This window comes from Suncus etruscus, chromosome 16 (assembly GCF_024139225.1).
Source record: "Suncus etruscus isolate mSunEtr1 chromosome 16, mSunEtr1.pri.cur, whole genome shotgun sequence".
In the NCBI taxonomy this organism is placed as follows: Eukaryota; Metazoa; Chordata; class Mammalia; order Eulipotyphla; family Soricidae; genus Suncus; species Suncus etruscus.
Window position 1 is genome coordinate 79992010 of NC_064863.1, and position 17558 is coordinate 80009567.

Below are 17558 nucleotides of genomic sequence, written 5' to 3' on the forward strand. Positions count from 1 at the left end.
CAATTTCTTCAGACAATGTGGGCAAAAACAAAATTATTTTAGGGAAATATGCTCTTTTAAAAATATATTTCATGGGAACTATATTCTTAATGATCATATCCAGCCAAAAATTCATTGACTGTAGTTAAGCACCTGAATTCAAAATTTATAAAGCTAATAAGTTTAGAAGATAATCTTTAGCAGACAAAGCACTGAAATAAATAATTATACTGAATAAATTACAGAAAAAAGGAAGAAAGAAAGGAAGAAAAGAAGCAAGGAAAGGAGGAAGGAAAGAAGGAAGGAGAAAAGGGAGGAAAAGAAGGAAGGAAGAAATGTAGGAAGGAAGGAAGAAATGTAGGAAGGAAGGAAGGGAGGAAGGAGAGACAATTGCTTGAGACAATTGTTAGGTGGCCTTGTCACTGCACAGAACAGAGGACACAAAGTGAAAGTGACAGAGATAGGTTTATTAAGAGTCAGTGCTGAGAGCCTGTAAGTCAAAGGGACTTGGAACTGTGAGCATGGGATAGGCACACAATTTACACACTTTCAGCATGTGTAGTCAATACACATCTTCATATTCCTAACCCTTATAGAAGCAAAGCAAGTTTTTAGACTAAGTCATGCTTGTTTTGGGGGGAACTCTTGTTACTTGTTGTTAGGAAGGTCCCTATCACACTGTGTAATGGCACTGCTCTGATTCACAACAATGAGTTTTTCTATTTCAAATAATAAAAATGTATGCTCCTTCTTGAGCCCAAAATAATTTTTTATTGTAAGAATTTATTCAAGAGACAAAATTGATTAACATAATGCGGTAAACTAGCATAACATAATATAGTGACATAACATAACATATAATATAATTGATATAATAATAATACATGTAAGTCAAAGAAAGTTTCTGATTAAAAACATAATTTTTTCCATAATGGCTTACCTATCTTTCACAGTAGTATTTTAGGTACATATTAACATTGAGTCAGGGGAACACCCATCACCAACAATGTCCTCCCCTCATTCCAGTTCCCTTTCTACAACCCATATACCCCACCATCACCCCCCGGAGCCCAAAATAATTAAATTTATTCAGATTAAACAACTTTTTTTCTAGGAAGATAAAAGTAGGATTAGGTACATTTAACACATTGATGCCAGTTTGTATCACTGATGCCTGTGGAGGTTTTTCGGTAATAAATGTGACCTTTTCCCTCACAGAAAAGAATATCGGGGAAAACAAGCAGAGAAGTGAAAGCACGCTTTATTGGAAGGTTATAGTCTTGCGGGATTGTCAACTCTCTGTTTATCATAACGAGTTCAAGAATTTTCAGGAAGATTAAAAAATGTATGATGGGGAAGGGCTAGAGCAATGAGCACTGTGTGTAGGGCATTTGCCTTGCATATGGTCAACTATTTAAATTCCATTTTTTAAAATTGTATTGTGTTCCACAAACTTTTATTACATCCCAAGAATTCATTGCCCTTTCTCACTGTCTCTCTCTCTGTCTCTCTTTGTCTCTCTCTCTGTCTCTCTCTGTATAGTGGTGTGAGCTTTTCCTATCTCCCTGGCTGCTTCACCACCTTAAAACATCCATTCCAGCATGTGCCAGCAGTCTCACATTTGTGTGTTCCATCATCAACATTGTGTACCATTGATGGTGCACACTTAATTGTCATGAGAGATGGTATCAACAAAAATGGGTATTGTTAAAATTTTATAGTGGTGCCACCTTAATGGGTGTTATTGATGGAACAACTCAATAGTGAGAGACACAGATTGCAACACTGGTATCAGTACGCTAAGAATTAAAAAGAAGAAAAGAGAACTTACTTTTACTTAAATTTTCTTGTATTTTCTGAACATATAATTTTATTACATAGATATTATAATTGTGTGAGGCCAAGCAATGATCATGCAAGTGGAAAATTCAGTTATTGAAATTATTCAAAATTCACAAGTGTGTTTTAAGCCTGAAGGCAGTTTAAAAATAATTTGATGTAGTTTAGCGTGGCTTAGTAAAAGGTTAATTCCAATAAATGGTAGTCTTGTCATTGCTCATAGTCTTTCTATCTTTAAATGACCTTGCCTTCTTGTTTTATCATCAAAGTATCTTTGAAATTTATGATGTGAAGAAACATGATAAAAAAGCAACGCAAATCTCTAATGGATGAACTGAATTGTTATTTGCCTTTCTTCTCAAATTTCTAGAAATTCTAAATCAGTTCAATGCTCAATTTTTCTACTCTTCTTCCTTCCCTTTTTCTTTCTTTTTCTCTATCTTTCTTTCTTCTTTCTTTCTTCCTTCCTTTCTTCTTCTTTCTTTCTTTCTCTCTATTCTTTCTTTCTTTCTTTCTTTCTTTCTTTCTTTCTTTCTTTCTTTCTTTCTTTCTTTCTTTCTTTCTTTCTTTCTTTCTTTCTTTCTTTCTTTCTTTCTTTCTTTCTTTCTTTCTTTCTTTCTTTCTTTCTTTCTTTCTTTCTTTCTTCCTTCCTTCCTTCCTTCCTTCCTTCCTTCCTTCCTTCCTTCCTTCCTTCCTTCCTCCCTCCCTCCCTCCCTCCCTCCCTCCCTCCCTCCCTCCCTCCCTCCCTCCTCCCTTCCTTCCTTCCTTCCTTCCTTCCTTCCTTCCTTCCTTCCTTCCTTCCTTCCTTCCTTCCTTCCTTCCTTCCTTCCTTCCTTCCTTCCTTTCTTTCTTTCTTTCTTTCTTTCTTTCTTTCTTTCTTTCTTTCTTTCTTTCTTTCTTCTTTCTTTCTTTCTTTCTTTCTTTCTTTCTTTCTTTCTTTCTTTCTTTCTTTCTTTCTTTCTTTCTTTCTTTCTTTCTTTCTTTCCTTCCTTTACTTTCTCTTTTCTTTTTTGTTTCTGTATGTGTGAAGCAAGGTAGGTTTTTATATATTTTATTTAAACACCTTGATTACATACATGATTGTGTTTAGATTTCAGTCATGTAAAGAACAGCACCCATCAACAGTGCAACATTCCCATCACCAATGTCCCAAATCTCCCTCCTCCACATCCAACCCCCGCCTGTACTCTAGACAGGCTTCTATTTCCCTCATACATTCTCATTATTAGGATAGTTCAACATATAGTTATTTCTCTAACTAAACTCATCCCTGTTTGTGGAGAGCTTCTGTAACTTCTAGCTTTTTTCTCTTTTGTGTCTTAAAATTATTGCAAGAATGTCTTTCATTTTTCTTAAAACCCATTCATTTATAGGAAAATTTCATGACTTCATCTCTCCTGATAGCTGCATAATATTCCATTGTGTATATGTACCACAGTTTCTTTACCCATTTGTCTGTTGATGGGCATCTTAGTTATTTCCAGGGTCTTGCTATGGTAAATAGTACTGCAATGAATATAGGTGTAAGGAAGGGATTTTTGTATTGTATTTTTGTGTTCCTAGGGTATATCCCTAGAAGTGATACAGCTGGATCATATGGGAGCTCGATTTCCAGTTTTTGGAGGCATCACCATATCGCTTTCCATAAAGGCTGAACTAGGAGGCATTCCCACCAGCAGTGGATAAGAGTTCCTTTCTCTCCACATTCCTGCCAACACTGTTCTCATTCTTTGTGATGTGTGCCAATATCTGTGGCGTGAGGTGGTACCTCATAGTTGTTTTGATTTGCATCTCCCTGATGATTAGTGATGTGGAGCATTTAATCATGTGTTTTTTGGCAATTTCTATTTCCTCTTTATCAAACTATCTGTCCATTTCTTCTCCCCAATTTTTGATGAGATTAGATGTTTTTTTCTTGTAAAGTTCTGTCAGTGCCTTATATATTTTGGAGATTAGCCCCTTATCAGATGGGTATTGGGTGAATAGTTTCTCCCACTCAGTGGGGGGTTCTTGTATCCTGGGCACTATTTCTTTTAAGGTGCAGAAGCTTCTCAGTTTAATAATTCTCATTTGTTAATCTCTGGTTTCACTTGCGTGGAGAGTGCATTTTCCTCCTTGAAGATGCCTGTAGTCTCAATGTCCTGGAGTGTTTTGCCTATGTGTTGTTCTATATATCTTATGGTTTTGGGTCTGATATCGAGGTCTTTAATCCATTTGAATTTTACCTATATACCATATTTGTATATGATGTTAGCTGGGGGTCTAAGTTCAATTTTTGCAAGTGGCTAGCCTGTTGTGCCAACACCACTTGTTCAAGAGGCAATCTTTGCTCCATTTAGGAACTTTCTCCTTTATCAAAAATTAGGTGATTGTATGTCTGGGGAACATTCTTTGAGTATTTAAGCCTATTCCACTGATCTAAGGGCCTGTCTTTATTCCAATACCATGTGTTTTGATAACTTTTGCTTTGTAGTAAAGATTAAAGTTGCGGAAAGTAATTCCTCCCATATTCTTTTTCCCAATAATTGCTTTAGCTATTCTAGGGTGTTTATTTTTCCAAATGAATTTCAAAAGTGCCTGATCCACTTCTTTGAAGAATGTCATGGGTACCTTTAGAGGGATCAAATTAAATCTGCACAATGCTTTGGGAAGTATTGCCATTTTAATGATATTAATCCTGCCAATCTATGAGCAGGGTATGTTTCCATTTTTGCGTGTCTTCCTTATTTCTTGGAGTAGAGTTTTATAGTTTTCTTTGTATAGGTCCTTCACATTTTTAGTCAAGTTGATTTCAAGATATTTGAGTTTGTGTGACACTATTGTGAATGGGGTTTTCCTAATGTCCATTTCTTCCTTATATGTATTGGTGTATAGAAAGAGCATTAATTTTTGTGTGTTAATTTTGTAGCCTGCCACCTTGCTATATGAGTCTATTGTTTCTAGAAGCTTTTTGGTAGAGTCTTTAGAGTTTTCTAAGTAGAGTATCATGTCATCTGCAAACAGTGCGAGCTTGACTTCTTTCTTTCCTATCTGGATTCCCTTGATATTTTTTTCTTGCCTAATCACTATAGTGAGTATTTCCAGTGCTATATTGAATAGAATTAGTGAGAGAGGACAGCCCTGTCTTGTGCCAGAATTTAGAGGGAAGGCTTTTAGTTTTTCTCCACTGAGGATAATATTTGCCACTGGCTTGTGGTAGATGGCCTTAACTATATTGAGAAAGGTTCCTTTCATTCCCATCTTGTTGAGAGTTTTGATGAAGAATGGGTGTTTAACCTTATCAAATGCTTTCTCTGCAACTATTGATATGATCATGTGAGTTTTCTTTTTCTTCTTGTTGATGTTGTGTATGATGTTAATAGATTTATGGATGTTAAACCATCCTTGCATTCCTGGGATGAAACCTATTTGATCATAGTGGATGATCTTCTTAATGAGGCATTGAATCCTATTTGCCAGGATTTTGTTGAGGATCTTTGCATCTGCATTCATCAGCGATATTGGTCTGTAATTTCCTTTTTTGGCAGCATCTCTGTCTGGTTTATGTATCAAGGTGATGTTAGCTTCACAAAGCTATTTGGAAGTGTTTCCATTTTTTCAATTTAATGAAAGAATCTTGCCATGATTGGAAGTAGTTCCTCTTGGAAAGTTTGAAAGAATTCATTAGTGAATCCATCCTGGCCTGAGCTTTTCTTTTTAGGCAGGTGTTTGATTACAGTTTCAATTTCCTCCATAGTGATGGGGATGTTTATATATGCTACATCCTCTTCCTTCAATCGTGGAAGATTATAAGAGTCCAAGAATTTAAACATTTCTTTAGTGGCGTAGAGTTTCTCAAAGTAGTTTCTGATTACCCTTTGAATCTCTGCCATATCAGTAGTGATCTCTTCTTTTTTATTCCTAATACGAGTTATCAAATTTCTCTCTCTCTTTCTTTGTTAGTTTTGTCAGTGGTCTATCAATCTTGTTCATTTTTTCTAAGAACCAAGTTCTGCTTTCGTTGATCTTTTGGATTGTTTTTTGGGTTTCCACTTCGTTGATTTCTGCTCTCAGCTTTGTTATTTTCTTCTGTCTCCCTATTTTTGGTTCCTTTCGTTGAGCAATTTCTAACTCTATGATCTATGTCATTAAACTATTCAGGTAGGCCCCTTATTCCTTTCTGATGTGTGCTTGCAAAGCTATAAATTTTCCTTTCAGCACTGCTTTTGCTGTGTCCCATAAGTTCTGATAGTTTGTATCTTTATTATCATTTGTTTCCAGGAAAGTTTTGATTTCCTCTTTGATTTAATCTCGGACCCACAGGTTATTCAGTATGAGGCTGTTTAACTTCCAGGTGTTAAAGTTTTTCTTCTGTATCCCTTTGATATTCACACATAATTTCAGAGCCTTGTGGTCAGGAAAGGTAGCTTGCAAAATTTCTATCCTCTTGATATTATGGACGTCTGTTTTATGTGCCAGCAAGTAGTCTATCCTGGAGAATGTCCCATGTACATTGGAGTTTCAAGTCAAACAGCAGGAACCTTGTTCAGAAATTTAAAGCACTATTACTGATACTGTAATTTTAGGGGCATGTTCTCTGCTTCCAGGCCTCTGGGGAAAAAGGAAGATGTGGGGGAAAGGGTGCCCAGAGTTATTTCAAAAATTTCTGGTGATATTAACCTCAAAACCAGTGTACCTGAAACGTGGTCAGGTTGGTTTCTCAGGGAGTGATGAGACAGGACCCATAACCTAAAATGATTATAGGGGATGGAGACGGCAGGCATGGTGTCAGCAGGGTGGAGGCTTATCCTGCCCTATACTTCTGACATGGCCAGCTTTCTTCAGCATGGGGAGGTTTACTCATGATCTTTCACAGTTTGGTTTATGTCTCATTTGACAAAAGAATGAGTTTAAAGAGCTGCCTGGTTTGAACATAGAACTGCATTTGTGGGCGTGGTTCACATCTAAAGTAATTTTGGGGGCAGGAGTGGTGTCCCAGAAGTAGGGCTTTTGCCTTGTATGCAGCTGACCTAGAATGGACTGTGGTTCTATCCTCTGGCATCCCATTTGGTCCCCCAAGCCAGGAGCAATTTCTGAGCACATAGCTAGGAGTAACCCCTGAGCATCACTGGTTGTGGCCCAACCTCCTCTCACAAAGTAATTCTAAAGAATTTACACCAATAAAATAATTTTTAGATTACTAAAAAAAACCCTACAGTGTTCATAACTAAGTTCTTTTTTTTTTTTTTTTCACAAATCCTAGGACTAAATCTCAGATATAGTCTTTCTTTATGGTCCCAGGAAAAGTTCTGCTCAGTTATGGCTGTTGTAGTCAGTCTTCTATAATTAGTGATCTTGGTTTTTGCACAGATCCTAGGTGAATGGTACTCTGATTTTATCTCACCAAGAGGTAGGGCAATCTGACCTTAGATCAAGATTGTTGCTGTTTCCTCATCATCACACTGTTGTATGAACCTACTCTGGGTCAAGTTGGTGCCAGAGCAGCATTATGGCCTACCCGGGGGGAGGGGACTTTGATCCCTGGTACTGGTTCAGGGAACTGTACCAGTTCTAAGTTGGGGTTTGGGGTTTGGATGTTCCATGTCTGGTTACTTGAGGTCTAAGTCAAGTTCTCATGACAAAAGTTCAGAGTAGGTGTCTCTTTATTAAAAAATGTATGGGTTCTTATCCCTATTAGATTAGAACTTGTTTCATATATAAGATATCTCTATTTTAGTGTGCCTATGCAAAAATGAATGATGCCATATTATATTATTGGTGTTTTGGGGGTAAAAATGACAAGCTATACAATTATTGTGCCCTGGTTTTGACCTGAGCTCCTATCTCAAGAAAGACTTTTCTATTAGAATTTCTTACTAGGAACCAAAACCAAACCAAATCAAAACAAAACAACAACAAAATGTTGATTGGGGAGGCTACCTCTACTTATGGAAATAAATACCAAGAACTATAGCTATTAAGGAAGTGTGTCTACAGAAACATACAAAGGAAATATAGATATCCCAATTAAGGCTTTTGAGATAGTCTGACAGGCTGATAAGATCCAGTACACATTTTCATCCCAAATTGGGTCATTGTGAAGTCTGAGAAGTAGTTTGCAGCAGTCAGGAATCAGGTAGTGTTCTCTAGCTAGGAGCCCTTCTGGAGTGTACTCAGGAAGCAAGCCATAGTCCACATTGAGGGGAGGTAGGAGAAAATAGGCCACAGAGAATGAATCAGAATGAGCGATGGCTAGAGCTTAAGAAAATATCTTTAAGGTGTTTATTAAGATTGCAAAATATTAGGAATCTGCCAATTCATTACCCTGTTTTTGAGGTTTTCCACTGACGTTTTCAGTTCAGCTCCCATGTTTTTTCAGATCTGTTCTATCAGTTTGGAATTTTTTGATTTCTTTCTTTGTGTTCTGTTCAGATAGAGCTATGTTTTCTTTGATTTTCTTGAGGATCCTTCATATTTCTATTCTAAATTCCTTATCTGAGAGATTATTCAAATGATTTTTATTTTTTGGGTCATCTTCATTTTCTGTACATGGTGTTTGCCTGTGACGTGTCCCCATTGTCACTTTTTAGTGTAATTTTTCTACTTTCCAAGTAGTCTGGTATAGCTTATAATTTTGTGGCATTCTCAGAAAGGATGTGGGGTATATTTCACTTCCTGTATGAGCTACAGTTTTCTAATGCCATCCTTTACACCCTCTGACAGAAACATGGCAAATTCTCCGCTTTACTTTATCAAATTTCCAATTCATCAAATCTGTTTTAGATCTGCTAGTCCTGAACAGTGTGGTTGCCCACAACCACATGACACATTAATATCTTAACATATTTTAGTAGTATCATCCCAGTAGTATCACAGAAAATCTGATGGGAAAGTTACATAGAAATCAGAGACATCTTCAGCAGTACTCAGAAGCTATGAGGGTATTCATCATATGCTTGTAAATATTTTGACTAGTTCTAGTGGTTTTTAACCATAATTATAAAATAAATTGTATTAATAGTTTTTGACACAATAAATTAAAATTAAAATATGGGACCAGAGTGATAGCAAAGCCCATAGGGATTTTTCTCGCATGTGTCTGACCAGGATTTGATCCCCTGCATCTCCTATGGTCTCCTGAACCTACCAGGGGTAAATTTCTGAGTACAAAGCTCAAAGTGACCCTTAAGTGTCACCAAGTGTAGCTTCAAAACAAAAAAATAAACAACAAAAAAACCCAACAAAATAAAAAATATTGGGTTGAAAAATAGTATAGTAGGTAAGGGATTGCCTTGATGTGCCTGGCCAGGGCTCAATCTTCAGTAATAAGTGTTCCCTTGTTCTCATAAGGAGCAATTTCTTAACACTGAGCCCTAAACACAGCTGGGTATGGCCCCCAAATAAAGAACAAAAATTAAAAAATGCTAAATGCTGATAATCTCTGTTAACATCTTTTGTGCTGTAACCTCAGATTGCACTTACTTTTGAGTTATTTTGTCTATTTTGGGGTCACATCCAGAAGTTCTCAGGAATTAACTTCTGGTTCTTTGTTTATAGAATCACTCTTGCTTGTGCCTGGTGGGGATCAAACCCAGCTCATATATATGCAAGAAACTCTCTCCACTGGCTCTTTCTTTTGTGCACTGTGAAAAACACATTCAATTTGCTCAAGATGGAGTAGTTTGCTTTAGTATTAATTGCCCACGGAAGAACATGCAAGTTATCTGCCAAGATACCACTAGCTACAATATTTATTACTCACTTTTTAAAGAGAGAAATGTCTTACTTATTGAGCTATATTTCTGGGAAGAATGAATGCATTTTAATATTTCCACATTTAAATGAAATATTTCCTGGTTAATGATTTTGTTTTTGAAATCATTCACAGTACAAAGAGAAAGAAACAAGAGAAAGATCATTAGGGGATTCAGGTAAAATAGATTACTTTAAATTACATAAATTAAATTAATGTGCTTAAATTTTGTGCTTGCAAACTTTTAATTTGTATGGTTTAATTTCACTCCACAATTTTTGTGAATGTTATGAGTAACCAAAGCTGCTTTCTCAAGACATTAGGCAAAGGCAAATTATACCAAAACTGTAATAGAATAAATACCATTAAGGATTACACTTTTTTTGGCCACACCTAAAGTGTTTGGGAATCACTCTTGGTCATTTTTGGAACAATATGGGATGCTGGGATTGAACCATGGTTGGCTGTTTGCAATGCAAATACCCCACCGGCTGTGTTATTACTCTGACCCTTAAGATAACACTTTTTTTTTTAATGTGACTTACTATATCTGGAAAATCAACTTTCAATTAACTAATGAATATTCTTTTTTATTTAACTTTTATTGTGATCTAAGAGAATTACTAATCTTTCATAGTAATATTTAAGGTACATAGTGACAGTGTTGTCCTCTCTCCACCCTTGTTCCCAGCATGCATCCCATATTTCCTCTTTTGCCCTGCAGACTGCTAGTCTGTCAAACTACTGGACCCTTCTGTGTATAGCTTGTTGTATATTGGGTATCAATTCTGTTGTCTTTAACTTTGGGTTTGGTGTTTAGTCTGATCATTTTTTATTTCTATTCAATGTTCACACGACTATTTGGTCTTGGTCCTGGTACTATCCACCCCACCCCCACCCCCAATTTATGAGGCAGATCAAGATGGTTCAAGTTGTGTAGTTCTGTTTCACAAAAAAATAAAACAATGAAAAAGAAACCAGGATGAGTACATCTAGAAGTCATAAAATCAACTTAAAAGAAGAAAGGGAAAAAAGAAGAAAAACAACAAAAAACTCTCAAAAAACAAACAAAACAAAACAAAACAAACAAATCAAACAAAATCAAACATAAAAAACCCAGAGACTACAAAAAAGCATCACAGCAGCAAAGAAAGCAACCAAACAATAACCACGAGAATGAAAAAAAAAGGGGGGAGGAGGGCTGGTGTGACAAGGTTTTGTGTGCTTTTCTTTTTCTTTTGGCATAGGCACAGTAAGTATCAGGGAAATTAGAAAGGGAGTAATACTTTTTAAAGTGTAAAATAGCTATGGGACCAGAGCAAAAGTACAGTGAATAGGACATTTTTGTTGCTGTGTAGACATGGATTAAAACCCTGGTATTCCATATGGTCCCCTGAGCACCAGGAGGGATCCCTAAGTACAAATTCAAGAGTAAGCCTTGAGCACTGCCTTATGTGGGCCAAAACACAAACAATAAATTAATAAAATGAAAGATAGTATATGTAATTTTTGTATTTTATATGCAATTATTGTAGTTTTATTTTATTTTTGTCAATAGCATTTTCAGATCATACTATAAAACACATAAAACAAAATAATAATAATTCACATTTGTGAAGTACTTAATTTTATTTGATTCATCTCTCTTATTACATTATTAATAAAAATGTCAATCTTTTGACATGAAGTAAGTTAAGAATCTTTTACTTAAGGTGAGATTACTAAAATTCAGAGAGAACATGATTTTCTAAGGTTATACAAAAATTTCATTTTAGCTATATTTGAGTGAGCTTGATTTTTTAAAATAATTTATGTATTTGAACACCATGTTTAAAAAAATGTTCAGAGTTGCATTTTGGTCAGCATGTACACTCCTCTTTACCGTGCAACTTTCCTGCCACCAATGTCCCCCATTTTCCTCCTTTGTCAAACCCTGCTTGTCTTTTGGATAGGCATTCTATTTCTCTCTCTCTTACCATCATTGTCACGGTAGTTGCATATGCAGTTATTTCACTAACTGAACTCACCTCTCTTTGTAGTTAGCTTCATATCACTGGCTGGTCCTTCTGTCTTTCATCTCTATCGTCTCTGGGAATCATTAGCATATTATCTTATTTTTCTTATATCTCACAGTTGAGTCAGACTATTCTGTATCTACCGCTTTCCCTCTGACTCATTTCACTCAGCATAATAGTCTCCATGTCAAGTCAAGTATATGCAAATTTCATTTTTCCTAAGAACTTCATAGTATTCCATTATCTAGATATACCACAGTTTCTTTAGCCACTCCTCTGTTGTCAGGCACCTGGGTTGTTACTGTAAATAGCAGAGCAATGAACATAGGAATGCAGAGGGCATTTTTGTAATATGTTTTTGTGTTCCTAACATATATCCCTAGAAGTGTTATTGCTGGATAATATGGGAATTCAATTTCCAATTTTTTGAAGAATATCCATATTGTTTTCCAGAATGGCTGGACTAGATGGCATTCCCACCAGCAGTGAATGGTAGTTCTTTTCTCCCCATATCCACACCAGCCTTGGTTGTTCTTATTCTTTGTAATGTGTGTCAGTCTCTGTGGCATAACATACCTCACTGTTGATTTGACTTTTATATCCCTGATGATTAATACTGTGTAGCATTTTTTCATGTGTCTGTTGGCCATCTGTATTTCTCCTTTTATGAAATCTTTGAGGAAATTTCTGTTTATTTCTCCTTCCATTTTTGATGGGATTAGACTTATTCTTAAGTTCTCTGACCTTAATTTTAATTTGCTACTATATTTTAGAACCTTTGAATTATATGAAAAATAATTCCATTATGCTTTTTTATATAAATTACTTATTAAAAACCATTCAGATTTTAACTGCTAAACAAAAATAATTCATCTAAACTTACTTCTTGAGAATTTGAAGCCAGAAGATCCCAGTTCTACTTTTTTTCCCTAGAAAATACATTTTAACTTTTTATTTAAAGAAAATGCTTACTGATTAGTGGTCTGTGTACACATGATTTTTTATGACTTGGTTTATATTTCATTAGAGAAAAGAATGAGGGTAGGGGGTTGGCCCAATTTGAACATCCAGATATCCTTATTTATAATATTTTGATTCTTCCAAGAATAATAACTAACATTACAAAGTAGACTAACATTTGAAAATAAAATGAAAATGAATATTATATTTTCCACAAAAATGATTGAGCATTATAAAGTATGATAAATAAACAATATTTTCTTAAATATATTTAAATAACATTTATATAATTAAAGTATTTTAGATTGAAACACTTTTCAAAGGTATGATAGAAATTGATGTTATCTTAAAGATACATATTCAAGAGATTTGGTTAGCTTATTGGCATTGTTTGTTGAAAACAAATATACTAATTTCATGACTTTTAAACAAATATTTTTATATTTGTTTAAATATAAAGAGAAAAGTTAAAAGACATGGGAAAGGTTAATTACTTATTTTCAAAATAGTCACATGAGGTAGTTTTGTGACATTCATGTTCTACAGTTGGTAGATTCTGAATCCATATAAAGAAATAAAGACCTTAGTTTCTCTACGAAAGAAACTGTTCAACATTAAAAGTATTTGAGAAAGAAAAATATTAAAACTAGGAGAAATTATATTTGAGTGCATAAATATGTGGATTCTTTCTTGTACCTAATTGGTCAAAAATCACAATGGCACTAACTTCAAAATTAATTTCAGAGCAGTATTAATTTCTAGAGCTGTTGTGACTATATAGATGAGGACTATTACTTTAAATCCAATTCACTCTTCTTTTAATCAGCTTGGTTAAATTATACTCTCATTATTTTATAAAGCAATAGAGTTATGCATAAATCTAAAATATATATAGAGGTTCCAGGCATATTAATTTACAGAACGATAGAACATGAAGCATCTTGTTCTACCTCATATTTCTATGTTCTCCTACAAATGGAGGAAAAAAAGGGGATGGAACCCAGGAGTTAAGTGGTCTCAGGAACAATGAGTGGAAGTAAAATATGGTCAGACCTAAATACCTAAACCAAAGTCAATGACAATAGAATCAAGAGACCCAAAGTATAACAAGCTATACACAAAAGAGACCTGTTACACTAATAGTCCAGGGGGCTAAGGGTCGAGATATGGGATATATGCTGGAAACTATGGTGGAGGGAGGTCAACAGTCGTGGTGGAAATGACCCTAACTCACTGTCACTATTACCTGAAATACAACTGTGAATGACTTGTAATTCACATTGGTTTCAATAAAAAAGATTAATTGAAAATCTGTCACTCTTCCTTCCATATTTTGATGAAAATTCTCTTTAATTGGTGTAACTTGTTACTCATGTTTTTATTATATGGCAACATACTGGAACTCAGCTTAGTTTGCAAATTTCTTTTTGGAATTTTTTTCTTTATTTTAATAAATTTATTTAAAGAAAATGCATCACATAGTTGACATAACTGATCATAATGCATTTGTTTCAAGATGACCAAAAGGCAACATTTAAAAAAATAGAAAGAAAAACTAAAAAATTGGAAGAGAATGGAAAGAAGAAAAAGTTCAATAGCAAGTATATTTGTGAAAATTATTGTATCACCAATGATTCATTAAAGCAACAGCAGAAGGTTTCATAACTTCTTTTTTATTTTTTAAGTATAAGAGTTAAAGGAAAACAGTAAAAAAATGTGTGAGAGTGGCAATTTCTGTTGTTTGCATAGGCCAGCAAAATATGGGGAAAATAGAAAGGAAAAGCCCTGGCCTAAATACAAGGAGACCTTAACCCTGAAGTATTCTGGCATCAGACCAACTCTGAACTCCATGCATACTAGGTTGTTTTACATCTGAGTCATTCTCTCTGGTCCCAAGAAAAATTTTTCTCACAAATTGCTGTTGTTGGTGTCAGGTTTCTGTAGTTAGAGATCCTGGTTTCTGTGCATCATACTACAGGCTGATGTGGAGCGTAATCTAGTTTCACATCACCATTAGAGGACTATGTGGAGAGCCCAGCCCTGAAAACAGGTTTTTGCAGTTGCTAAGTCATCTGGGTGTTAAAAGGACCCTCTTTGGAGTAAGTCAATGCCAGGACAGCAGTAGGAGTTTTTCTGATAGAGGGTTACTTTCTGGTAATGTTATAGACAACCATGATTTTTTCTGTAGATGGAATCCATGGTTCAAGGGGTGAATAGGCAATGCCCATTCTTCTGAGGCCAAAGTCAAGTCATTACGACAATGTTTAGGGTACCCACTCCATTACAAAATTTGTATATTCCTTGTTTTAATATGTAATATTTTCTCATTTTAATGTGCTTATGAAACAAAGGAACAATGCCAAAAGGTATTATTTGTGCATATGTGGGCTGAGGGAACAAATCCAACAATCCCTGTCACTTGGTTCTAACATGAACTCTAAACAGAGAGACTTCTACTAGAATTCCTATTGAACAGATCACAAAAAATAAACAATGGGGGAAATACTCAGTATATAAGAGGATATTCATAAGGGTTATACCTACTAATGGAATACATCTAACATATTCAAAGGAGATATACATGGCTCTTTTAAGTCTTTAGAAATAGTTGGGAGGTGAGTATGTAAAATTTGGAACACCACTTTGATCTGTGATTTGGCCTTATGGAGTCTGAAAAACTGCTCCCAGCAGTCCCATATCAGGAAATGCCTTTGAGAGGGGACTTCTCAGAAACCAAGTCTGGTAGCAAGCAAAGATCCACAGTGAAGGGATGTGAAGGAAAGGAGGTCGTTGAGAGTAAATCAATAGCAACAGAGTATTGATTTCTTCTCGGCTGAGAGTCTATCTTTTCACTTTGGGTGCTGTCTGGCAGCTGGCTGAAGTAGGGATAATAATCTGCTTTGTGAGGAGCCAAGAACGGAGGGTAAAAAGGGTTAGATGTGGGATAATAGCAGGAGGGATGAGGAAGTGAAGGACTAGTAATGAGCTTGTAAGGTGGTAAGCAAACGTGGGAATGAAAGTATACAACATGGGTATTCTGTATATTCCAAATGTACATTAAGCAGATATAGGTATGACATACCTGTATGCTCATGTACATATATCAGACACTAAGAATCGACCAAGGGTTACAGTCGAAAAGCTGACACAAATAAAAAAGGACAAAATGCTTAAAAATAAAATAATACAAAGTCTGCAAGTTTGATATAAAGGTTTTCCATTTTCGAGGCCAGTCATGCTTGGTGAGGGTAGACTCTACTGAAGAAAGGCTTTATGGATTAGATTGTATATAGGGCCTTTCTAGAAAAAAAACATAGTATTTGAGTTTAGAAAGCTAAGTGAAATGGTAATGAGCACTTATGTGGAGTCAATACCATGAAATAGACATATGTCACAGAGGACATTGGAAAGACATTAGTATGGAAAACACTTATACTCATGCTTATATTGGCATCCATTGGGGATAAATCCAAGAGCTACAATATATATATATATATATTGTATATACAATATATATATATATTGTATATACAATATATATAGCTGGCTAGTCTGGTGTAATGGTTTTCCATTTTCTAGACCAAACATGGTTAGTAATGGTAAACTTTACTGAAGAAAGGCTTCATGGATTAGATTGTATATAGATCATTTTTAAAAAACAATCATGACTTTGAAGTCTAGAAAACTAAGTGATATGGTAGGAGGCCCTGTATGTGGAATTTATATCATGAAATGCTGCCCAATGGGTCTTCAAGACATCGTTTCCATTCCTAAAAGCATTCTAAGATGATAAGCCCTATGCTATCCTGTTAAACTATCTATACCAGGGGTGGCGAACAAGTTTGACACAAAGAGCCAAACTTTTAAACTGTGAGAGTCAGAGAGCCACACCACGCAGTGACCTGCCAAAACAGACAACCACTCACACAAAAGCATCTAATTTTAACAATAATATCTTAAACACATATTGCATTTTGTCATTTTGAGTGAGGGTCAAAATCCTGCAGTGATGGTGAGGGTGTGCTGTATCCTCCACACTAAGAACTAACGGCCAGATGTGACCCAATATGTGATACATGGGTCCCCCCTACCCCCCACTCGCTGGCCCGTGCAGTTGTTTCCGAGGGATGGGAGACGGGATGATGCGCTTGGAGATCTCTCCTCAGAGGTCCCTCCCTCAGAAGCAGCAGAACAAAATCCAAACTTGGCAAAGAACCACAGTATACAGAATCATGATAAGAGGCAAAGAGCTGCAATGCAGCTTGAGAGCCGCTGTGTTCACCACCCCTGATCTATCTATACCTTACCTCGGTGGGAGGGTCTAGTGCCCCACTCGGTTTTGAGAATGGAAACTGATGGGAATGAAAGTTGTCAGCGACTTCCCCAAGCCCACCCCTCTTGTGCTGAGTGGGGGTTGGGAAGGCCTGAGGTCCCCTTTAAAGTCTTCCCCCACCCACCTCACTGGCTCCCTGGAGTCTGGGAAGAAGCAGGGGGAAAGATGTTGGGGACAGCAGGAGCCCAGTAAACCCATTTAAGCGTGGTGAAAGGCATTCAGCCTCAAGCTTCTCAATTCCCCCTGCCAGAAAAAGCCTCAGGTCTCTTTGTGGATTTTTTTTTACCTGTTTCTCATATGCCACAATTCCAAGTAGCTTCATTATTCTAGTATCTCTTTTCTAAATAATCTAGTTTTCATGTTATCTGGGGGAAATTCAATTTAGAAGTAATAATTTCTCTGTATCCCATCTTCTTAAGAATTTTTAACAAGTATTGATTTTTCTTATTTATCTTTTTCCAAAGATAGAACTTTTATGAATATAAAATGACAGATAGTGGAGTAGAATTAAGTCTCAGAAGCTCTGAGTACTAAAAATTTGTTTTTTATGGTCCAATTTTTCACCATTTATATAGTTCAAAAGAAGATAATATAAATCAGATAATAAAAATTAAGCAACCCAATCTTCCATCAACAACAATGTTGATTTCGTTTTCTGAGTTATTAATATAGATAATGTTTGCCTCAGAGAATTATTGTG

The 17558-nt window shown here is 35.8% G+C and overlaps 1 protein-coding gene across 1 annotated transcript in view; it reads left to right on the forward strand.

Annotated features, from left to right (window-relative positions):
- Positions 1-17558, forward strand: part of CCSER1 (coiled-coil serine rich protein 1) — an 809928-nt gene that overhangs the window by 554787 nt on the left and 237583 nt on the right. The gene's annotated exons all lie outside the window — the stretch shown is intronic.